Source organism: Microtus oregoni, unplaced genomic scaffold, assembly GCF_018167655.1.
Source record: "Microtus oregoni isolate MIOR12 unplaced genomic scaffold, Mior012 000003F_ref0000135, whole genome shotgun sequence".
In the NCBI taxonomy this organism is placed as follows: domain Eukaryota; kingdom Metazoa; phylum Chordata; class Mammalia; order Rodentia; family Cricetidae; genus Microtus; species Microtus oregoni.
The window spans coordinates 28456568-28482283 of NW_024543062.1; the positions used below are offsets into that span (position 1 = coordinate 28456568).

General features: G+C 49.1%; 1 long non-coding RNA gene across 1 annotated transcript; it reads right to left on the reverse strand.

Moving 5' to 3' along the window:
* Positions 1-114: 114 nt before the first annotated feature.
* Positions 115-18947, reverse strand: LOC121446577. The gene is made up of 3 exons (XR_005974067.1): positions 18887-18947; positions 2206-2304; positions 115-773 (listed from the first exon to the last, which is right to left on the reverse strand). It is a non-coding gene; the product is annotated as an uncharacterized LOC121446577 (long non-coding RNA).
* Between the last annotated feature and the right edge of the window lie 6769 nt (positions 18948-25716).

The window sequence follows — 25716 nt, forward strand, 5'->3', positions numbered from 1 at the left end:
CATCATAGTTGTAAAGAGAATTCACTTAGGAACTAAGTAACTTATTGCACAAAATCCTTTAATGCAAAAGTCACCAAAGTGATACAACGACAGACTTGCCGCTCGGGTGTTTTTGTCAAATGAGTCTGCAGAGCTTCGAGTCCAGGTAACAGGAACTATCACATTTTGTTTGTTGTTTTGCTATCAGACTTCCCAGGGTCTTTATGGCAGTAGACACTTAGAACATCTCTGTGGGAGGGGGCAGCTCTAGAACAGGAGACATCGTTGGCGAATATTTGAACTCTAAATTCTTCTCTTGAAGAATATCTTCTAGGGTGGTGGCACTGGGGCCACACTGAGGAGCTGTCTAGAGAGGTGTGCTTTGGGAATGAATGGGGCATGCCTGTGGTCTGGGCAGTGGATAGAGAGGTCCAGAGTCTGTGCCACTCCAGGGTTCTATTCAACACAGATTCAACATGACACACGAGTAGAGACAGTCCTTAGATGCTGGGAACAGTTACCTTCCACAGGAGGAGACCATCTTCCCTTTTCCATCCGACGCCTGGTCATTGTGCTTGTTAGAGGTGTTAGTTTCTGCCGTGGGTGGGATACTTTCTTGACTACACATACATAATAATCTCATCTACTTCTTTCCCCAAAGCCTCAGGCAGGTTGTTATCTTCATCTATCCAATGAGATTCAGAGATGATGTGACTAGATCAACTCCACAGAGTGAGAATCAGAGCCAAGGAACAGATCCGGTCCCCATTCTTGAGCTGAAGATTGTCCCTAGACTGGCAATCCAGAATCGGGGTCAGAATCTGAATTTTTTAAAATCTGATTTGCAACGGTGATGGCTACAGTTCTAAATATAGTGTATCTTCATATCAACAAGCTGTGTGAACTTACCTTGGGGCACACATTCTGTGTGGCAATCACTTTCTGGTACCTCAGTTTCCCTCTCTGTAAAACCCAGAGCAAAATGTGTGTCTTTCCCCGATAGCTAGCTCTGAAGCAGGGCTTTCTCAAAATGACGGCCATGGATCAAATGACATCAAAATCCATCCAAGGTGCTCACTATATACACAAACACACCAGACACAAATACTGCACACATGGAGGGACACACTGACACACACACATAGACACATATACACACATAGAGGGACATACAGACACACACAGACACGCACAGAGTGAGGGACACACACACAGACACACATACACACAGAGGGACATATAGACACACACACAGAGGAAATACAGACACACACAGAGGGACACACAGACACACATAGAGACACGCACACAGAGGAACATACAGACACACACACAGAGAGACAGAAACACACAGACACACATACATAAACACACACATACAGAGGGATACACACACACACACACACACACACACACACACACACACACACTTCTTTTCTTTACCAACGGCAGGTCCAAGGCCAAAATGTGTTGAGAAAGATTAATAGCCTAACATTCAACGGCATTCATTGATAGAGGGTCTTCTCGAGCCCAGGCTGGCCTTGAGATCTTCCCAACCCTTTTGCCTGTATCACTCAGGCTTGGGGAACACAGGCAAATGCTGCCCCCAGAAAAAAATGCCACCAACTATTTCCCAAGTGTAATTCATGTGTGGTGGGAAATTCATTTCTCTGCACCACTCCTCCCAGCCCTACTGGGCACCAAACATGCTAGAAAACACAGATTCTGCGGGACACACTCTTGGTGACAGGCAGGGGCTGGGGCTTGACGCTCATGGGCAGCCACTATTGATTGAGGAAGAGCGTGCTAGGCAGAAAGGTGTGGGAGCTGGTGGGACCCGTCTCAACCCTGCTGGAAGTTTTCCTAAGGAGCACTCAGGAGATCCTTAAAATAGCATCCTTAATCCTTCTGATGAGGCCAAGGAAGGCCTCGGGGGATTCAGGCTTGGCCCCAGTGGAAACTGTCTGCTCTGCCATCTCCACTCTCCGCCCGGCCGAGGCCGGTCTGTTGATCTCCCGGCAGAAGCCTCAGAGCACCCAGATTAGACAGTGAGTCATGGTTCCCTGCTGCAAGTAGCGTGTTTTGTTCCAGCGTGAAGCTCAGGTTGGCTGGCTCTGTGTGAAATTCTTCCCTGCCACCCAGACTCAGTCCCCTGCTTGTCAGGGGGTCCGAGCAGCGTCACCATCCAAGGCCAGCCACAAATGCAACACCAGTGGAGATACATACACAGGCCGTGGGTCCCGACAAAGCAACTGTTGTTCTTCTTTTGCCCTTTTCAACTAAGTCTCAGAGCCCAAAGTCCACGGAGATCCTGACTCGGCCATCCTGAGGAAGGAAAGAAGAGACTCCCTATGCTTGCTGTTCCAAAACTCCTCAGCTGTCATCCTGGACGCAGATTGGGTGTTAAGGGAATGGGGAGGGAGCCAGGGAAGGTCCACCCAGCTGGGTGCCCAAGTGAGATGCCATCCCCAGACTTACACATTAAACGGGACATTAGAAACAAGTCATTATCAACTGGTCCCTCCAGCGCCTTATGCATTAGCCAGATGACTGCCTCTCTGGAAAAGTTGGGCTCCATGATGTCAGTATGCTCTCAGACTGTGTCCGTCACAATGGGCCAAGGCTATTGTGGGGCATGGAGCAAGTGTTCAACAAGTAAGAACACATGGTCGTGGAGGAAGCTACCTGAAACCTTGTGGTTCAAAGATGGTTAGAAGGGAGGGACACCACTGTCCTGTCTCAGCTGTAGGGACAGCCCCGAGATCACAGTAGGGGAGCTTCATCTGAGGGGTTCATAGCTCCAGGAAGCCAAGAGAAAGAAAGTCGAAAGTTTTCTCAAGTCCTGTCTCTAGAAGTTGTAGGACGCAAATACATTATGTTTAATTGGCCAAGGGAATTCAGATTAGGAATTGGGGAGGGGGAGGGGAGGGACTTACCTTCTGCCCCTCAATCCTGCACCCAGAGCAATACCCTTCCTTCCCCAGGGACATGACTCCTCCAGGGAGAAGACACAGGAGTCTCTGTGAGCACCTTTAATGGACCACACCTACCTTTCAAGGTTGTTGAGAGGATTAAAAATGATAATTCACACCAAGTGCCTGGCGCAGTTTTGCACATTAGGGGAGCCATCCCTTCCCCTGCGTGGGTGCAGCTCTTTGGCAAGGAAAGGCTGTGCTGGGATTTAGCGGCTCTCTTCCTCCTAAGAGAAGTGGTCTTGGGCAGGATGCAACCTGTACAGCTCTGCCTGATGCGTCCAAGTCCCAGTGTGTGAGACCCATTGTGAACCAGCCAAGCCCAGCGCTGCAGTGGGCATGGCCAACTAGAAACTGTCCTTCCCTGGCCTCTGCACTGTGGTGTCCGCTCCTCATCTCCTGCTATGACACACACTTCAAGGGACAGGCTCCTGGTCCCTACCTGCCTAAAGCTAAGAGGCCTTGCGTGATCCAAACTGAGTAAATCAGACCGTGGCTCCAAGGACTGGAACTGTGGCTCAGTCAGGGAAGTGCTTGTCTCCTGCGCACAAAGCCGTGGGTTCGATTCCCACATGGCATACACCAGTTGTGGTGGCGTACACCTGCAATCCCAGCACACAGGAGGTGGGGGCAGGAGGTTCAGAAGTTCAAGGTCATTCTCATAGTAGGTCTGAGGTCAGTCTGGCATACACAGAAATTATATATATGTATGTATATGCATACACATACATGTATATATACATACCAAACGAAAATACAATAGATACTGAATCCTGAAGTCTTGAGTCTTTGGCAGAATAACTCAAGGGACAGCGTATTCTTGTTGAGCAACCCATGAGGCAGTTCTGAGAGGGATTATGCTGCAGTACTATGTCCCTCAAGTGCTGTGTCCACAGCTCTGTGCTTCTCTCTACTCCATGCTAGCTGAGTCCCATCTCTTCTCCCTCCCTCATCTTCCCTTTAGAGTCCTTTAACAAACCTCCCACAAGCTGTGCAAAACCACTGTGGACCTCCATATCTGCATGGTGGAGGATCCCAAACCAAGATCAAAAGACCCAGAGAGGCTCCGGGAAGGAACTGAGACATGGTGAACAAGGAATGATCTCCAGGGAGAGCCTGGAGAAGGTGGTGTGGGGCACAGCCTCGTAGTGGATGAAGATAGCTGGGGGTCAGTAATGTGTTGTTCCAGAAAGCCCTGGGAGCCCACATTTCTCTCGTTCATCTGAAGGATGGGGTTGGTGAGCAGGATCAGCAAATGTCCAGCCCACACCATCTTTCCCAGCTGACGCCCATAGTCAAGCTGTAATCCCTTCAAAGAAGCTCTTAGGAGCAGAAGGAGGAGCCCAAGGTGCTTTTGACATGGGTAAGAAGAAAGGAGAAATTAAATTAAACACGCGCACGCACATCCCCACGCCCCCAGCTCTGCCTATGGGGGAAGCACAGCCATTATTCCCTCCTCCCTAAATCCGCAGTGACTTGTGGTCTGGGGAGGGAGAGCAGTTATTTATGGGGGGGCATTATCATCCTCCACCTCCCAGGTAAGTCTCCCCCAGGCTGAGGGGGCCTTCTCTCCCAGCCGTGGAGTCGCCATGCCAAAGAAGGGACTTGCAGGAATGCAAGAGAAGAGAAGGAATCGGGTAGGTGGAGCGGGGAGCGGGTGAGGACTGGGGGGGGGGGGGGGAGGGCAGTGCTATTCTGGCTTTGAAGTCTCAGAGCTGGAAGCGGTCATAAATTTTCTGCTGTAAGAGATGAAGATTATAAAATACCACTCTTGACTAGGGGTGGGGGTGGGACTGCCTCATGTGGCATCCATTATCACCCGGGAAGTTCCTCCTGGGCCCCTGGCTTCCTTCAGCCTCCCTTAAGCCGCCCTGTATCTCTTGAACAAAGTATTGCTGTGCTTGGCAAGTGTCCCAGGAGAAAAGAAATGTACACGTGTATATCATATATTTAATATATTCATATACTATATACTTATATATATTAGATGTAGGCAGAGCCACTGGGTTGTAAGGAGGGCTGGAAGTTGAACGCAAGACTATGTAAATGCTCTACCAACAAGCAACATTTCTAGTCTTGTTGTAGGGAGCTGCTTGTTCGTCCCGCCGCTCAGAACTGAAATAATCACACACAGAAACTATATTAACTAAATCGGTGCTTGGCCCATTAGCTCTAGCTTTTTATTGGCTAACTCTTACAAATTAATTTAACCCATTTCTATTAATCCGTGTATCACCACATGGCTGTGGCTTATTGGCTAAAATTCTGTCTGTCTCCAGCAAGGCTATGTGACTCCACCTCTTTTCTCCCAGCATTCAGCTTAGTTTTCCCCACCTAGCTCTGTTCCCCTATAGCTCTGCTATAGGCTGAAAGCAGTTCCTTTATTCATTAACCAATAAAAGCAACACATAGACAGCAGGACCTCCCAAAACATAGCCCTCAGTCTTTTGAAATAGGGTCTCACTATGCAATCCAGGCTGGTCTTAAAATTGTGATCTTTCTGCCTCAGCCTCCCACATGCTGGCATCACAGGTGTGCATCACCACAACTGCCCAGAACAGCCTCAGTGGGCATCAGTGCCCACTTCTCACTGAGGACAATGCATGTCTAGGCTTGGGCACAGACATTGGATTGGGATCAACCCTGGGTGCCAGCCAACTGTACATCTTGGAGCCATAATTCTCAATGTCTCTGAATCTCTGGCATTGCATATTGGTCCAAATATTGTAAGGTTTAAGTCAAATAAAGGGTGAGTGGGAAGGAAGGGGGCTTGTATGCATGAAAACAACAGTGTATGCAGTTGAACTCTTACCCACAGGGCACCCCACTTTATACTAGGACTCTTACTTGTCTAAACACAGCCCCCTAATGCAAGGGCTGCCAACCCTTCCTGGGGAACTCAGACAGGGGCCAAAGTTCAGGCTGTATCCATTGGTTCCAATCCATATTCTGAAAGGAGGGGCCTCGCCACTGCCACCCTGCCAAGTGTTCCAGGGACTTCCCCCTCATGAAGCCACTGCCCTGAGAGACGGTGCTAGATGGGATTCTCTGGGGGAAACACAGTAGACGGAGTACATATACACCAGAAAAGAGATTCACAAGATTAGCTTACAGCATACAGGTTGAGGAGTCTAAAAATGGTTGTTGGGGCGCTGGAGAAGCTGAGAATGCAGTGGCTTCTCTATGCATGAAGCCAGAGGACTCATCAGCTCCCATCTGGTGTTGAAGGTCCAGAAGATCCCTGGAGAGTAGTTAACCTTCAGTTCACAATCAGAAGTCAAAAGAAGCTAGGTTGTGATGTTAGTAAAGGATGGCTGTAGCAGAAGAAACTGAGTGGATGCACTCATCAACAGTAATAAAAACAGACAGGCAAAACCCCCTGCTTTCCACCCCCCAACACACACACCTCAGTGTGTCTGGAAGGAGCCATGCGTTCTGAGGCAGAGTCGTCTATCTTAGGTAATCCTTTCTGAAAACATCTTCATGGACCTGTGCACATCAACCACCACAGCGCTCATTAGCATATAGGATGCCCACCCTAGCTGTTAGTGTTGTCTGGAGACCTCTCCCTTCTCTGCAGCATCCTTTGAGATGTGGCTTAGCTTTTTTGCCCAGTTGCTGGGATAAAATACTGTCAACTTCAAGAAACTTCAACTTTAGAAGTTATGGTGCCCTGAGTTCAAGTTCTATTATTTATTATCTGTGCGTACTTGGGAAAACTGCAGGGACTTGCTGGGGGCTAATGAGCTTATCGGGGTCCGTATGTATGGATGAGGAGCTACCTAGAGGAGCACGGAAGACCGCAAGGCAGTTTCATCATGAGAAAGTTCACTCAGCCTGGGCCATGCCTCCTGAAAACTACATCCCTGGAGCTCCCACCAAACACAGGCAGCAGACAGGATGCTTTCTCCAGCCTTTGAGATTCAGTTCATGAATGCTCTCCTACCTCTCCCTCCCTCTCCCCATCCTTCCTCCCCCCCCCCGTCCCTGTTCCTCACCCCTCCTCTACCTCTCTCTCTCTCTCCCTCTATATCTCACCCCTCCCTCTTCCTGGACATCTTGATGTGAGCCATTCAGCCCCACCAGCCCTCCCCACCATGATGAACGGGGTTGTCTGAAACCCAGAGCCCAAATAAGCCCCTGTCCCTGAAGCCACCCTATCAGGTCCTTCGTCACAAGAGAATTCTAGCACAAGGGTTGACACTAACCCTCGAAAACCACATTCTGTACTGTGAGGAGAGGTTGTCATTCTCTGCCTCTCTGCCTGTCACTTGGACAAATTTAAGTTGAGAAAGTTCCAGTCACTTGTCTGAGGGCTTTGGTCGGTTATGGGAATAGTCAGTCTTCCCCTGCCTGCCTACTATTTGCCTGGGACATGGTAATACCACTCAACATGTGTTTTCCCTTCCTTCTCCAAGGCTTCCTCGCCCACAACTCCTCTACAAGGGAGAAAGAATTACTAAGACAATGCAGTTCTTGGTGCCTACAGTGGAGAACCACAGAGTGCTTGGAGAAATCTTGAGTTCAAATCCTACCACATGTGAGCTGTGGGATCCTAGGCAACTCACTTAACCTCTCTGAGACCTGTTCTCTAGCATGAGGGAGTAGGTTGTCTTGGACGTTCACACTCTAAACAACCCTGCTTCTGCCTCTGAGGGCCTGACACCACTAGGAAACACCCAGAAAGTGGCACCAGTCCAGTGAGGACCCGCTAATGGAGACAGGGTGGTCTCTTCCCCTCCCTTCGTGCCTTTGGTCGATATGCATTGATCCCGGCTCAGCTGAGCAAGGGCTGTCTTTCAAAGTTTATTCTGGTGTCAATTTTTATAGTTCTTCCCCACAGATCAATAGCATGCAAAAACATTAAGGCAAACTTTGCAAAGCTGATGGTTCAATAAGAGCTTATGAATGGCTTCGGCCCCTGCTCTGAGCATCGGGAGAAAGCGCTGCCTTTACTCCGAGGAGCAAGAGAAAGACTTCGATGCAGCTGCTCTTTCATCCCTGGGAGGCAGGCAGGAAGGCTGGCCCAGAAGCTCTCTTTATTTTTCACAGCTGAGGAAGTGGTCACGGATTGAGCCATGATTCAAAATAAGCACGTGTTTAAATATGGGTCCATATGGACATGAGCAGAGCTAGGCCTACTCTGCCTCCTGGGCATTCACCAAGCATCCATCCCAAACACCTGGAGAGATCACCATCTCCTCGGGGGTACCACATACCCACCAGGAGAAGAAAAACTCACTGAGGGAAAATCAACTGTCACTCTGCTTCACAGCAAAAGAAAGTCCACAGGATCAGAGAAGAGAAGTGAAGACATTCCTTCAGGGATAGTCGAGGATGTTCAGGCATGTGGCTCACTGGGTAGAGCACTCACCTGGCATGCACAAAGCCCTGGGTTCTATTCCCAGGACCACTAACTTGGGTATGGCGGTGCACACCTGTGGTCTTGACACTTAGAACATAGAGGCAGAAGGATGAGATGTTCAAAGTCATCCTTGGCTTACGTAGTACATTCTAGCTTACCTGGGGCACATGAAACACTGTCTTTAAAATAAACCAAAAATAAAATAATGGGAAATATCAGCTATAACCATGAAGGGGGAATGGTTTCCTTCCATAGTTGTCCACTTGGCAGAAACAAAAAATGCCCTATAAAAGTAGGGATGAGCTACAGGGTCTGCATCAGGCTCTTGTAGCAGATGAACCAAGGCATTTCAACCAGGTTTGAGAGTGGCTTAGACTGTCAGTGTGGTGGTTTCAATAAGAAGGGCCCCCAGAGGGTCATAGATTTGAATGCTTGGTTATGGGGGAGTGGCACTGTTTGAGAAGGATCAGGAGGTGTGGCCATATTGAGGAAGTGTGTCACTGGGGGGTGGGCCTTGAGGTTTTAGAAGCCCCTGCCAGGCTCAGCCTCTCTCTCTCTCTCTCTCTCTCTCTCTCTCTCTCTCTCTGTTTTCAGATCAGGATGAGTTCTCAGCTGCTGCTCCAACACTACACTTGCCTGCTGCCAGGCTCCACCATGACGATAAGGACGAAGCCTCTGAAACTGTAAGTCAGCCCTAATTAAATGCTCCCTTTTCTAAGAATGGCCTTGGTCATGGGGTCTCTTCACAGCGATAGAACACTGGCTAAGACAACCAGGAAAGTCTAACAAGCACACCTCCTACTGTGCACAGACACGTCGGTCTTATACACATGTCCCAACTGTGTGAATCAGTGGATTCACCCAAGTGTTGTTTAGATAACAGGTAACTTGAAAAGAACATGACCATCCATGTTGGCGGTAATTTAACCAGAAGCGGCAGATTAATGATTCCCGAGGAAGAATTGAATATATGTGCCAATGAGGTGGCTTAGAATAATACTAGAAAGTGGAGGCTGGCTCATGACAGTCATTGCTCTGGGGTGACACTGGGAAATGCCACAACACAGAAAGGAGGAGATGAAATTTAAACACGTCAAAAGGGACAATAACTGTGAGCGCTTCTATCCTATGTCCCAGGTCCCACACGGAGGAAGGAAGCCTGTGGGGAGGAAGGGTTGACCCGGAGCTTACATGTTAGTGGTGATGTGGTTCTGAGAGACGAACAGGAGGCATCGAGGGGAAGGACAAAGGACCGAAGCCAGCCCTGTGGAGTCACTGCCAGACCCTCTGTACCCAGGATGTCTGTTGAGTGAAGGGATGACAGACTCCGAGGTCCAGCTTTTGGCACGTGCCACCCTTATATGCTCCTCGATAATTTTATTGGTTTGCAGTATTTCATTGGATAAAGGAAGGAGGGAGGGAGCCAGACAGCCTGGCTTCCTGTCCTTGCTCTATTCATGATTGTGACCTTTTTCTGAGTCTCTATTATTTTTTACTAGACTGTTACAGGTCCAGTATGTTCTTTTACAAGAACTCAATAGCTGTGGGGAGTGACCTGGGGAGATGGCTCAGTGGACAAAGTGCTTGAAGTCCAGCTACAAGGACTGGAGTTCAGATCCTCAAACCCCAAGCAAATGCAAGATAGGTGTGGTTACCCACCTGTAATTCAAGTTCCTGAAGGCAAAGACAGGCGACCCCCAGAGCAGGCTAGGCAATGAGACTAGCCATATCAGTGAGCTCGGATTTGACTGAGAGACTCTGCCTCAAAGAATAATGTGGAAGAGTGATTGGTGATGACTATTGACACCAGCTTTGGCCCTACACACACACACACGCGCGCGCGCAGATGGGCACCCCATCACACACATATGTGTACCAACATATCACACGCATACACAATTGTCACACATCCAGGAAAGGGAAGAAGGTTGAGGGTGGGGCTGATGAATACTCGTGAATCAGACAGAGGGACAATGACACTGCATGTTTAAGTTCCAATTATCAGCCCCCTACCCTGTCTTATTGCCATTACTCCAATGTCCACTTGCCTGGGAGCCTCTGAGAGGCCCGGACATCAGCATCACATCAATCCCTCCTCATCACTCTGATGGCCAGTGGAGATGGGCGATAGCCACTGTCTCTGTCGCCTTGCCTACCTAGGAAGACAATGCGTCTGTGTCCAGAGTATGTGGGTCACAGTAGGTGACCGCATAGACATTTGTCCCACTGGAGAATGAGAATACAAACACAACCAGCCATCAGGGTGGCCCCAGGAAGTAAACCTCTTTATGCTTCCCAACTGACAGGAAGTGCAGCCCAGGAGCCAAGAGCACTCAAATGCATGCTTTGAGAGGGGCCTGGGAATGTGGCGAAGGAGAAGGCACATACAACCACCATGTACGAAAGCTGTGATTCTGCTCTTGTCGGGCTAGCCTGTGCCAAGTTCTAGTCAAGGGAATTCACATTCAATGTGCTTCATTCTTGGGGCCTCCTACTCTAGTGAGGGAGAAAAGACTATTCAGCACAGTTTAACGTGAGGGATGGTTAGTGAGTCCACAACCTCTCTGTTTGTATGAGGCCATTTTCTACTCGTGTGTGTGTGTGTGTGTGTGGCCACCAGACAGCGAGAACTACTATCTGCCCACAGTGTATGTGTATGTGTGTGTGTATGTGTGTGTGTGTGCGCGTGCGCACGTGCACGCGTGTATGCGTGCATGCAGTGAGCCCAAGACAGAAAACGGGATGGGTCTGCATCCTGACTACGCAGGGAGACACACTGGGTAACTGAACTCAGTGTTTACCCTGTGTCCTCTGAATTGATTGCTGGTCTCTTCCAGCAGGATCAAGAAAATGCCAGCATCTGGTGAGTGGTGGCGCACACTTTTAATCCCTGCACTCTGGAGGCAGAGGCAGGCAGATCTCCGTGAGTTTGAGGCCACCCTGGCCTACAAGAGCTCCAGGATAGGCTGAAACCTTGTCTCAAAAAAAAAACAAAAATAAATAAATAAATAGAAAGAAAGAAAGAAAGAAAGAAATGGAGGGAGGGAGAGAGAGAACTAAAGAAAGAAAATAAATGCCTGCATGGGTGCATTGAGAATGGGAATAAGAGGCCTAGGAGAAAATCCCAGAGAAGACAATGAAACCCTTCCTTCTTCTATCTTCGACCACCTTAATGGAGACTGAAAAATGTCAATGTGATTCACTGCAGCTGAGACTGAGAGCCTAGGTCACTTTGGGAAATTCTTATCCTGTGTATTTAAAGAGTGTTTCCTCCCTCCCTCCCTCCCTCCCTCCCTCCCTTCCTTCCTCCCTCCATTCCTTCCCTCCTTTCTTCCTTCCCTTCTTCCCTTTTCCCCTCCCTCCTTCCCTTCCCTCCCTCCCTCCTTCCTTCCTTCCTTCCTTCCTTCCTTCCTTCATTTCTCCCTCCCTCCCTTCCTTCCTCCCTCTCCCCTTCCTTCCTTCCTCCCTCCCTTCCTTCCTCCCTCTCCCCTTCCTTCCTTCCTCCCTCCCTTCCTTCCTTCCTTCCTTCCTTCCTTCCCTCCCTTCCTTTTTCCCTCCCTCCTTCCCTCCCTTCCTTCCTCCCTCCCTCCCTTCCTTCCTCCCTCCCTCCTTTCCCTTCTTACTTTCCTTCTTTCTTTTTTGTTTCTTTTTTCATTTTTTCCTCTGTGTAAGTGATAAATGTGTGACTGTGTTCACATGTGCACATATATGTGTGGTTTATGTGCATCTGTGTTCACATGTGTATATGTGTGGTTTATGTGCATCTGTGTTCACATGTGTATATGTATGTGTTACAGAAGCTCGAAATAGAAACTGAATGTCCTCCCCCATCTCTTTCCTCCTCACTTTTTGACGTAGGGTCTCCCACTGAATGTGGAGCTCGAGACTGGGCTAGACCGACTGTCCAGTGAGGCTGGAGAGAGCCTCTGTCTCCGTCCATCCCTCTCCTCTGTGCTGGTGCACAGGTGCACAGCATCACACCTACCTTTGACTTTTTTAAAGAGTTCAGTAGACGGAACTCAGGTGAGCACCTTACAGAGCCAGCTCATCTTCCCGCCCCCTTTTTATTTCATTTATAAATTTTAAATAAGATTTTATTAATTCTTTGAGAATTTTATACAGTGTATTTTAATCATATTCTTCCTTCCCTCAACTCCTCATAGATCCATTCCACCTCTGAAACCATTCAACTTTGTGTCCTCTTAATAAAAAGAAATACTGCCAATGGCATCCAATTTGTGCTGCCTGGATATTCTTGTATGTGCTGCCTTGCCTTGGAAGAGGGCATGACTGACCTACCCAGGAACACACAGGCTCTCCCTCCACTGGCAAATAGCCTTTTAAAAGACAAAATCTCACACTGGACCGTGCTGGGCACGAACTCATAGCAATCCTCCTGCTTCAGACTCCTGGGCACTGTACAGACATGAACCAGCACACCAGGCTGTAGTTTGCTTTTTTGTAATATATCATAATGATATGTGCTGAAGATTGGTGCCCGAATGAACCTAAGGGAGCTCATTCTAAGTACTACATGATGTCAGAATGAGGGAAGTGGGAGCCAAGGTTGATTGACAGGCCGCCTCAGTGGGATAGAAAGTCACTGTGAGAGCCCTTGCCAGTGGTCTCTTAGCATCAGCAAACTCAGGTAGTTCACGGTGGCCTGAAGGAGCTCCTGGTCCTGCTTGTTTATGTGTTGACTGCCAGCCCCTCTGCTCAGTCTTGTAGCACAGAAACAGTAATTGCCGCAATTCCATTTTATTGAGCAGTTACAGTACTGCCTGTCAGCAGCCCAGCTGGTCTCTGTTCTCTGGGAGATCAGCATAAAAACAAGGGAAAGAGACTGACCTGTCAGCAGAGGTGTGAACAGGGATTAGTGTGAGGACAAAGGAGAGAACTCTCTGTGCAGGAGAGGAAACCTAACAGGGCAGGTGAGATCTTGGCTGCCACTAAAACATTTCCCTTTGACACTGGTGAGGTTGACCAGATGCTGGCGAGCCTCAGCCCTCATCAAGGGTCTCTGGGATACCCAGGGAGGATCAAGGGCTGTGTCATGATGGACCTGTGTGCCCTGGAAAACTCCAAGCAGGAAGTCCAGCAGTAACTTTGGTTAGGATAAGTAAATTCCTGAAACTTCTAAGCTGAGCCAAGCAAAGTGGGGAATTCCTGAGCCGACACCCAAATGGGAGAAGTGTTCAGAGGGCATAGCAGAGCTATAGTGCATGCTTGCCAGGGATAGAAGTTGCTGGTGTGTTTAGATGGTCTGTGTGTTTATGTGTGTGCATGCGTGTGCGCCTGTGGGCATGCATGGATACTGGTGCTTGTCATTCAGCTCTATATGTGAGGTCTGAATATATGTGACTTTCTTTTTCTTAGTCCTGTGTGTGCAAGTTTATAGACCCATGTGTGTTCACGGACACGTGGAGGCTGGATGTTGTCACGGGATGTCTTTCTCGAACACTCTCCAACTTAGTTTCCAAGACGGGGTCTCTCTGGATCCATAGCTTACCGGCTCGACTAGGTTAGCTGGGTGTGAAGCTCCAGGGTCTCCACATCCCCAGTGCTCTAGACAGGCCTGTGGACAAACACTGGTTTATGTCTCCATTGTGGTTCTGGAACATTCAGAGATGTACTTAAAACTGTGTGTGAACAGTAACTTAAAAGGAGGGAATCAGTATTGTGATGGGTTGAGCATGATGAGGGGTCCTACGAGGGGGTGGGTCCTGGGCAGCCACTCTGAGGAGGTGCCCTGGGTACCGTTTATTGAGAGCAAGAAGAAATTCTCTGGTTCCCGTTCCCCTCCCAGAACCAAGCCTAGGACTCCAGGTTTCCCAGCTCCATTATAGTCCAAGATGGCTTGGACCATATTCCCTGGGATCTTATCCCCTCCCATAATCCTTCCCTGCACCTCTCATCCTTGTGTTCACTGGCCCTGGCCAAGGACCTCCCAGAATTGCTGTCCCTAGTAAATATTTCAGCACTCTTGGAGATCAATGATGTATCATGGATGGGAAATTGGATGTAAATCATCCTGGCCTCCCTGTCACCCCAGAAATCAATGTTCACACATTAGGGCTGTGTGCTACTGAGGAGGTTCGGATGGAAGGCGCTTGGAGTCAAGGCGCCATACCTGAGTCCTGCCGTCTGTCCTTCCTGGGAGGATGGGTCTGAAGGGCAGCTGCCTGAGGAGGACTGAGGCTTCTAGGAGCCCTGCTGAACAGAGCACTAGAAGCAGAACCTTCCAGGGACAGCCAGCTCTGTTCTCACCTGAGTCCTTGGATGTCTTCAGGGGATGCAGGCAAACCTGGAGCATCAGAGTTCTGCTTCCTCTCTAACTGGTGGAAGCTAACCGGATGCTACCACCGCTGTTTGGGTACTGTGCCGTATGCTCCCCAGCTGGGGACACTTTGCTGAGAGGTTGCTGAATCTTTTGGGCATGGTGAGGCGTCTAGCTGCCAGATGTAGGGCCATTTGGGTCATAGCACCAGCATTTCCTAGCCTGAGGTACATTTCTATTCTGCGGAGACTGAGGAGTCCTGGCCACACACTCTGGCGACTTTCAACTCTGCCGTGTGTTCTCCACTGTTGACGAATAAAACCTTCGCAGACCGGGAGCCCAGACAAACCCTCCCCTCCTTTAGACTTCTTCTCTCAAATTTTCTGTCACAGGAAATAGAAAAGTCACTCGTGTTAGTACCTGACACCACCTGGGTGTTGAAAGCCATTTACATAAACACACCCTTTGACCCCTGAATTCTGCCTCTTGGCTCGCACTAAGAGGCATGGAGGTTATAGTTTTGTTTGCAATGCACGTAAATGATCTAAATAGTCTAGAGAGGGCTATGGGTCAGATTATCTATGTGTTGCCTAGGAAATGAAACACCAAGTGGCTGCGGTCAGCTATCTGCAGACAGGGCGGCTCATTAAATATAATAAAAAGGCTTATGAAATGGTATCCACCGGATGGCCCTACTGCAGGGACTGTGGCACTTGGCTTGGCTTAACGACCCCTCTTAGAAAGCTTAGGAACATATTCAAACATTTGCTCATTTGTAGTTTATGTAATAGATCCATTATTTCCTCATTTGTGTACGTAGACTAATCTATATTATATACAGGCATAATTTTAGTCCTTAAATTTGTTTTGCAACAAGGTCTCTCTATGTAGCCCTGGTTATCCTGGAGCTCACCATGTAGACCAGGCTGGCCTCAAACTCACAGAGCTCTGCCTGCCTCTGGCTGCTGAGCTTCAGATGAAACGTGTGAGTTACCAAGGCCAGCGTGCCTCGGTTTACCCGTATAAAGTTTTCAGAGGTGGGTGACTAATACTGACACCATCGTTCATTTTGTGTATTTGAATTGGACACGGCTGGGAAGCACGGGCACTGTGTTAACAATGCTTACCGATGGTAGGTTCACTCCTACGTGTTTTTGTACAGTATACGATATTGCACAGATATTACCTATGGTCTATCTCTCTTATGCCATCATAGTTATGTTATTGTGTATAATATGTCAAACATACGTTTGTTGGATCTCCTGCTCTCTAGCTGTGGTTTCCACATGTAACATATATATGTTCCTTGCTGTTTGATTTGTCCTTTGGGATACAATGTCTCACTGTATAGACCAGGCTGTATTTCAATGCCTGGCCGTCCTGCCTCAGCCTCTTAAGTGCTGGGCTCACAGGCCTGTGCCACTGTGACTATCTTGTTTCTGGCTTTATGCAATGACCTATTATCACCGACAAACCTGGCGGGCCAAATTTAAAAATTCTTTCTAGAGCACAGCGAAAAGACACATAAACATGGGCGTCACCATGGAAAGGTAGACATGATGAGGTCACCAGTGCACCCGCAGAGATAGTTGCCCACAGCAGATCAAGAAAATCACATGTTACAAGGACACATTGACATGCAACTGCACCCTTGAGCAGTGTGACCTATCTACATGTACACCCCTAGGACCTCTATGCTACCCCACTTAAAGCCCCTACGTTTTGATCCCAAGGCCCCTGTGTCCTGATCCTGAGGCCCCGTGTCCTGTGTTAGCGTTCTCCCACTGTGTCCTGTGATCCCCCCCCCCACACCATGTCCTAATCACAAGGCTGCCTCCCCACGTGTCTAGATCGTGAAGCTCCTACCTCTTACTGCTATGGCCCCTGCCCCTGTTCCTGCGACGTCAGGATCTAGCATGCCACCTCTCTGTGCAGACACTAGACGTGGTGGGAATTTGCAATAAGTTGGCAAAGAAAGCCCAGCTCTCCGTGTGCAGACCATGCATGGCCTGCAGGGCACCACCCCAATGACATCAATGGCAATGTAGTCAGGGATACCTTCTGCCAGTCGTGAGGGCTCTCTGTGAACAGCCCGGGCACACTCCAGCTTACACATGCCCAGGGCCTGGGTCCAGGGCAGCCTGTTTGGTTTCCTGCCTTAGGAGAGGACTGGGAAGCCCTGGGGCAGGAAGGGGGGTCAGCTCTCTGGACTTCTTATTTGTTAAAAGCTACCCGTTCCCACAAATCCCAAAATAGAGTCCCTGGCAGAGATGTGGACTCTGAAACACAGAGACAGCTGTGAAGAAATTTAGTGGGGGGCAGGGGAGAGGAGGAGGCCCAGAGGGTCTGGCTGGAGCTTCAGTAGGATTTCTGGGGCCCATAGGCATTGAGGAGTGTTCTCAGGTCCCTATCCCCTTGTCTCTGCAAGCACACCCTGATGTATCCACATTTGAGAATGGTCACACTGCTCAGAACATTCCAGAGACGCAGGGTGTTTCTTCCCATGGGACAAGGCTCTTCCTTCCCAGCCTCTGAAAGTTCTGAGTCTAGCTTGAAGTCTCCATGGAGCAGTGTTTTCCCTCCAAGGTCACTCAGCCTCTGGGAGCCTGAGGACACAAGTTCACACTGTTTCCAGCTGATCTGTTCTGAACAGCTTCTCAAGGTTCATTTTCCAAACAGCCTCCCTGTTGAGGGGGCTGTGATGAGCACAGGAATCAACCAGACACTCCTCGCTTCACCCATGTGACAGACGGCAGCTCGGAAAGCGCCAAGTGCCAGGTCCTAGACAGGTGAGTTACCACGCGGCTAGGGACTGGCAAGAGGGCTCAGCAGATAAATAGGCTTGGGACCAAGACAGACAACCTGAATTCAATCCCCAGGATCTACTTAACAGAAAGTGAGAACTGACTGCCGCATGGACCTTCATACACACACACACACACACACACACACACACACACACACCACTTAATAAATAAATGAATATAGTTTAAGAGTACTGGCTCAGAATCTCACTCACAATGAGCAGATCCATTAGGTCTCAAGGAAGAAGCGAGCGACAGAAAAGGAGGAGTCAGGAAAGAGCCTGTCTTATAGGCACAGGGACTGAGTTCAAGCCCCCAGAGCTCATGGGGAAAACAAACAAACAAACAAACAAACGAAATCAGGCAGTGGGACTCTTGCCATCCCAACACCAGGGAGGAGGAGCTGGGCAGATCTCTGGTAAGCTCCAGGCCAGTGAAAGATCCTGACCCCCACCCCCAAGACTCAAGGTGGAGGGCTCCAAGAAGTGACATTGTAGGCTATCCTCTGTCTCCAATGTCTGTGGATACAGGAGACTTATAAACACACACACACACACACACACACACACACACACACACACGAAAGAAGTAAACTAGAACTGGAGTCAGCCTGATTGTGGATGTTACGATCACTAGATGGCCCAGAAAAACAAAACAAAGCAAAGCAAGAAAACAGAGGGAGTTGAACCAAAACAGTGCACAGAGGTCAAAGCCCAGAGCATAGGGCCTTCTTCACAGACAGCATCCCAGCTCCACTCCCAGCATCCCACACTCCACCCCCAGCATCCCAGCTCCAGCCCCAGCATCCCACACTCCAGTCCCAGCATCCCACACTCCAGTCCCAGCATCCCACACTCCACCCCCAGCATCCCACACTCCACCCCAGCATCTCACACTCCACTTCCAGACTCCACCCCCAGCATCCCAGACTCCACCCCCAGCATCCCAGACTCCAGTCCCAGCATCCCACACTCCAGTCCCAGCATCCCACACTCCACCCCCAGCATCCCACACTCCACCCCCAGCATCCCACACTCCACCCCAGCATCTCACACTCCACTTCCAGACTCCACCCCCAGCATCCCAGACTCCACCCCCAGCATCCCACACTCCACTCCCAGCTGCCACAAGCAGCCCCGTTTTTCCAGGTGAGAAGCATGGCCAAGAGGACACCTCAGGTAGCTAGTGAGGTTGAACATAACTCTTTCACCTCTCCCTCCATAGTGTTCCCAGGCACTGATTGTCTTCCACAAGAGGAAAGTCTAGGAGGGGGACCAACCAGCTGGAGGCTCAGATGGTAAAGGCCCCCAGTGGGTGCTGAATGGAGGAGGATGGGGAAATGTGTGATGAGCACTGGTGGATGCCAGCCTCTCTGCCTCAGATATGGGAAAACTGGACCAGAGCCTCATCAACCGTTCATAGCCTTCTAAGGAAAGAGGCCTTAATAAATGCTGGGTTTGGCTATGACCAGAGAAGGAGAGTGTCTCACCTGCAGCTGCACAGCCAGTGACTGGCAGAGACACCCAAGTCTGTCCAGGCGGCGGCAGCGGCTTCTTCTTCTTCCTCCTCCTCCTCCTCCTCCTCCTCCTCCTCCTCCTCCTCCTCCTCCTCTTCTTCTTCTTCTTCTTCTCCTTCTCCTTCTCCTCCTCCTCCTCCTCCTTCTCCTTCTTCCTCCTTCTCCTTCTTCTTTTCCTCTTTCTCCTCCTCCTTCTTCCTTCCTTCCCTCTTTCCTTTCTTTCTTTTTTTCAAAGCCTAGCTGAGGACATAAAGAGTTGCCTTTGCTTGGGATGGGGGTGGGGGGGGGTGCTTTCTCTTTCCCTCTGGCTTTGTGCTCAGGAAGTTGCCTCCCTCCTCAGGGCTGGGAAGCCTTCTGTCGCTCTGTTCCCAGCCAGGGAACACTCTGTCTTTAGCCCTAGTTTTGAGCAGGGCCAAACTTTTGCAGAGGAGCAGGGTATGCATGGCCAGGCTACGCAGCCTCACGTGGCTCTGTGGGTTCCTTTCTCGCAGAATGTCAGGGTGACAGAGACCAGGCAGGGCCTGGCATGCCTGGACACTGTCTGTCCAGGACACCCTCTTGGGCAGAGCTCTGGTAACAGCAACAGGGGCTGGCCAATGGCGGGCAGCTGGGTGACATCCTCTACTGCCACCTTCTTCTCAGAAAGCCTCCTGCTTCCCCTCTCTCTGTCCCAGGCAGGGTCCCTCTCAGCTCCTTTACAGTTATGGAAACCAAAGCCCAGAGATGTCGAGGTATTTTCCCCACGACATGCTGTTTAAAGCGCCAGAACCATTACAGTACAAGGCTACTTGAAACATTTTCTTTTTCCTGCTCCATGCCATTGGCCAGCAGAGAAATCAGCAGCCAGTCAAACATCACAGAGGCCATTTTGCCCTGACCCTCTTTGGTAAGCTTGATATAATATATGCAAATGTATGTAAAGCATTGGTTTTTCTGAAGCCCAAATAAAGTTCTCCAGAAAATTCCAGACCAGGGTTTCCTAAAACCCAGGCATTTAAAGACCAATTATCAGCTCATAAAGTTCACTTTATGACTTACTAATAGTTTTTATCATTTATTATTTTACCCAAATAAACACCTAAAAAAGAAAAAAAATAGGATCACTATTGTATGGGAAACCATGGTGACTTAGCACTAATAGGAATGATGTCTACAGGTAATTGTAGGAAAAGCATATAGGGCTGAGTGCACACTGAAGCTCTTGGGTGGGTTCTGCTGGCCTCAGGATGTGCAGGATCAGACAGATTCTGCCTGGATAGCAGCATGAGCTCTCCTCTGGCTTAGGGACCTTAAAGTGTAATAGGAAGGAAATGTAGTCACAGGGTGTACCCCTTTGGGTCATTACTCTGCCTTCCCAGTTCGCCAGTACTAACCCATTTTGGTAAAGTAAGAGAGAGAGAGAGTAGGAGAAAGGAAGAGAGGGAAGGAGGAAAGAAGGGAGGAAGGGAGGGAAGGAAGAAGAAAAGAAGGAAGGGAGGGAAGGAAGAAGAGGGGAAAGGCAGGTCCTTGAATCAGGAAATGGTTTACAGATCATCAAAAGCAGTGGTTCTCAACCTTCCTAACACTGTGATCCTTTAATATGGTTCCTTCCTCATGCTATGGTGACCCACCCCAAAACCATAAAATTATTTTGTTGCTACTTCATAACTGTAATTTTCTTACTTTTATGAATTGCGATGTAAATATCTGATATGCAGGATATCTGGTATGCAAACCAACCCTGTTGGGACTCGTGACCCACAGATTGAGAACCGCTAATAAAGCATTCCTTGACTGTCCTGTCCCGCCTTAGACATAGATGACTGGCTTTGGAAGTACCCAGTCTCGGTCCCCTATTGCTTCACCCTGGCTTCCAGATCTCTGCTGGAAACCATCACATACGATTAAAAGATGTTTACGGTTCATCCCTGCCCCCTCCGTTAGTGATGTAGTCATTCTCTTATTGTTGGTGCATGTGCACACAGCACAGCCAGGGAGGCCAGAGGAGAGCTTTCAGGAGATGCCGTCTTCCTCTACAGTGTGCTTCCTGGGTGTTGAACTCACGCGGTCACGCCTGGCGGCGAGCACCTTTACCCACTGAGCCATCATGATGGCCCCACTTTTCTTTTTTCTCTGCCTAGACATGTTCAAACCTCTGTTTCTCTTTCCAGTTTCATTTCCTGGCCAATGGGAAAAGATCTCGTCAAGACATCTGTTCCCTACAAGGTTCTGTCTGCTGGTGAACCCAGGAGGTATTAGCAGCCGGCCTGGGGCTGACGCTCTAGGTTGCTGGCTTCTCCTTCTGTCAGGCCTGGTCTCTTGCCCTTTGCTAACTTCTTTGATCCTTTTACTTTGTAAAATAGTACCACAACACCAGTGGGTCCCCTACGACTTTAACCTTGCAACCCAGTTGGCTCTTGTAAAAAGTGGGGGTGGGAGGCCAGAGGAGGCCAGGCGAGCAGGCACACAGACACACACCGTGTCCAGAGCTGCCCTGGCTCTGCTCCGTTAATGGTTCCAGGACTCTCACAATGAAAAAAAAAAAAAGAACAAATGACAAATAAAAGCCTTTTTACAAGATGGCAGGGCTGTGTGCAGGTTCTGACTTCATGAGGGGCAGTAAACACACTTCCTTCCAGATCTGGCTTTCTGTAACTGGCTGGCTGCTTCTCTCTCCCCTCTGCCTCTTTCATCTTTGCCAAGTTTCCCTTCCTTCTCCAGCCCCAAACCCAGCCCCTGCCGCTCATCTTATCTTGCTGCGTTCCTCTCCCATGAGGCTACTGTGGGATTCAGGTGAATCCACCATCCGGGAAGGGAAGGGACCAATGTGCTGGGCGCCTAATGGAAAAGACACCTGTTGAGTGAGAAGAACACAGGAAAGGTGACCCCATGGGGAGCTGGAAGGACATGTTTTATGCTCTTTGAAAGAGCATAGATACAGCCAAGCCTTACATGTGTAGTGATGTATATGTGTGTGTGTGTGTGTGTTGTGGTGGTGGTGTGTGTGTATGTGTGTGTGATGTGATGTGGTATGTGTATGTGTTGTGGTGTATGTGATATGTGTGTTATGGTGGTATGTGTGTGTGTTGTGGTGGTGGTATGTGTATGTGTGTGTGTATGTGTGTGTGGTGTGATGTGGTATGTATATGTGGTGTGTGTGTGTGTGGTGTGTGTGTGGTGTGGTGTGTGCATATGTTGTATGTGTGTTGTATGTGGTGTATGTGGTGTGGTGTGGCGTGATGTTTGTGTATGGTACATGTGTGTATGTATATGTGTATGTTGTGTGTGTGGTATATGTGTGTATGTTGTGTGTGTGTGCTGTGGTATATGTATGTATGTGGTGTGTATGTATGCATTGCGTGCTGTGTATGTTGTGTGTGGTGTATTTTATAGGTCAGAGGTCAGCATTAGGTATATTCCCCAGTCTCTTGTCATTTCCTGCAGGTCACTGTTGCTAGACTGGCTGGCCAGGGAACCCCAGGCTCCCCTTCTCTCTGTCTTTCTAGCTCTGAGATTACAGACACCTGCAGGACCTGGCTCTTTGTGTGGGTGCTGAGAATCTGAATTCAGGTCCTCATGTGTGCGCAGCTAGCCCTTTGTTTGTGTAGTTAGGAGGAATTTCTTCATCTCAGCCTGACTGACACACAGCCCCATCAGAGTGACCAATGATGCTTGTGGCAGGTTTTGTTTATGGGCCATGAAGCAGTAAAGTTGCAGAGCATAAACCTCTAAAGGGCATCGCTGGAGTAATCCTTACTGCAGAATATGTGAAAGCTAGTTTTGCTGTGTAACAAATACCTCCTGCATTGATTGGCTGAAGAACCCCATCACTATTCACTTACAGATTCTTTGAGTCACCAAACCCGGCTGAGTTTAGCCAGGCTTTCCTCCAGTCTCAGCTGGACTCAGTTGTTAACAGACAGCTGTGGTGGTGGCTGGAGCCCGCTAACTAGGGCACCTCAGCTGAGCCTCTCTCACCAATTCTTCATGGGCATGTCCGGCATGGCACTTGATCTTCTTCTTGCCCTGGTTGAGTTCTAAGAGTAGATGCAACTGAGGAAGGCATGAAGCCAAGGCTCAGATCTGCCACTCATCCCCTGTGTTCTAGCCTGGTGACCAAAACAAACTGCAAAGCCCGCCTGCATTCAGTGGGGGTGGGGGCAGTAGTGACTCACAATGAAAACCACAGGCAATGGGAAGGGAGAGGGGATACGGCCATTGATGTACCCTGATGTATAGTTTATTCCTTAGCCCCAGATCCAGCCCCGTTGTCTTAGCTACTTTTTAATCGCTGTCAAGAGAAACCATGACCCAGGCAACTTATAAAAGAAAGAATTTAATTTGAGGCTCATGTGTCTAGAAGGTGGTGGAATGCATGAGCATCGTGGTGGGGAACACGGTAGCTGACAGGCAGGCGTGGAGCTGGAGCAGTAGCTGCCGAGACAACAAGCGTGAGGCAGAGAGCTAACTGGGAAAAGTGTGGATTTTGAAACCTCAAAGTCCGCTCCCAGTGACACTGCCTCCAACAAGGCTTAATCCTTCCCAAACAGTTTCACACTCTGGGATCCAGCATTCAAACACTGTAGTAATAATCTGCGGGGCTGTGTCCCGCCACCCGGCTAGATTTACCCGAAATAATTACACGGAAACTGTATTCTTTTAAACACTGCCTGGCCCATAAGTTCCAGCCTCTTATTGGCTAGCTCTTACATATTGATCTAACCCATTTCTAATAATCTGTGTAGCCCACGAGGTGGCTTACCAGGGAGGATCTTAACCTGTGTCTGTCTGGAGCGGGAGAATCATGGCGACTCACTGACTCAGCTTTCTTTCTCCCAGCATTCTGTTCTGTTTACTCCACCCACCTAAGGGTTGGCCTATCAAATGGGCCTAGGCAGTTTCTTTATTAATTAACCAACGAAAGCAACAGATCAGAAAGAAATCACTCCCACATCAAAACATAGGAGTCTATGGGGCCATTGCCATTCAAACCATGAGAAGATACCAATTGACCGCTGAGGGTTGGGGAGTCTGTGGCTACATGACTTCTTCCTGAGAATCTTGGCTTTGTTTTTATTTTGTTTTGCTTGTGTGCATGCGTATGTGTGTGTGTGTGTGTGTGTGTGTGTGTGTGTGTGAGAGAGAGAGAGAGAGAGAGAGAGAGAGAGAGAGAAGGAGAGAGACAGAGACAGATATAGAGATAGACAGAGAGGAACAGGACCTCACGTAACCCAGGCTATCCTCAAACTCACAGTGTAGCTAAGATAGCTTTGAACACCTGGTCCTCCTGTCTCTACCTTTGAAGTGCTGAGATTACTGCATGCACCCTTGTGCCTGGCTCTTACTTTGAATGTATTTTCAAAGTTGTTAGATTTATTTTTGCTTTTACATTGTAGGTGAGAGAAGGGGAGCATGCAGTGCCCACAGAGTCCAAAAGGGGACGTTAAATTCCCCTGGGAGCTTGAATAACCACCTGACATAGGTCCCTGCAAAAACAACACGAACTCTTAACCGCTGAGTCATCTCTCCAGCCCCATCTTAGGGAGCCTTGATGGGAAGAGGGCTGCGCGGGAGAATTCATCACTGTGGTCACTGGAAAGTTCTCAGTCAGAGTTCTCCCACCCAAAGGCACAACAGTGATATCCCCTGACTGTTGCAGGTATTTCCCTCGACTCATTTCTCCTCTCTCTGAGATTTTTATCCTCAATTGTTGAGCTCACCTATTACTGCTTCTTGATTTTACCTTAGCATCCTACTGGGGGGCATTTTAGGCCTCCACATCACGTAGCATTATATTCTGCTACATCCCTGAAAAATTTTTTGCCAAAGAATGATCCATCCTAAGAAGGGTATTTAAAAGTACGGTTTGGACATCTCAAGAGAGTGGGGTTCACTTTGGGTTTTGTTTGGCTGCTTTGTTTACCTGTGAGCAGGAGATGATGAAGGACAGAGGAAGGCATGAGACTCCTTCAGTTGGGTTGGTTGTCACACTAGACAGGGCAGATCAGTCCCCCACTCCCCCCACAATAGGATGATACTCCTGGGTTTTTGGAATCGATTGCTATTGGGATCTTGCCAAAGTGTACACAGCCCTTGCTCGGGTTGGCTTGGGCTGAGGTTGTACAGAGGCTGTTAAATCCACCCCAAACCACAAGGCGGGGGATGGGGCCTGAGGGTCTAAATCATTCATCTCCCTCTCATTTCCTACCCACCTGGAACCCAGAAACCGTCGCAGAAGCCGCATCATTAGAAAATGGGTCTCTTGGCGTCTCAGAATTGAGAAAATTCTAGAATAATAGCGAAGCAGGGCAGAGTTGATCGTGAACGTGCTTGTGTAGTTATTTCCCCTTTGACCCAGGCCAGCTTTCCTGACTGTCATTGAGAAGCTGGGTGGTGCTGGGTCACAACCAGTACAGTGTGAGGATGTCAGGTCCAAGTGCGCACACAGTGGGGCTGAAGATCCCTCGGGATTGTATGCTGAAAGCCAAGTCTCTAGGCACTTTGGGGACTCAAGGCCAATGCCTTCAGCCCTCTGGGCCTCAGTTTTCTCATATATAAAACATCAATACGCCATACATTGAGTGGTCAAGCATTGTTCAGAGTGTTTTTATAGTAGATGCCTTTCCTAGGCCTCTGCCAACACATGACCTGACTACGGCAGGGCCCCGCTGGACACAGTCAGACACATGTGCAATTCCTATGACCCAGAAGTCACCTGAGGTATCAGAGGGAGCCTGAAGTCCCATGACACTCATGGGGACTGTCACTACTTGTGTTTCTGTGGACTGTAAACTCTAAGAGACCAGACTTTGACTACTCACTAC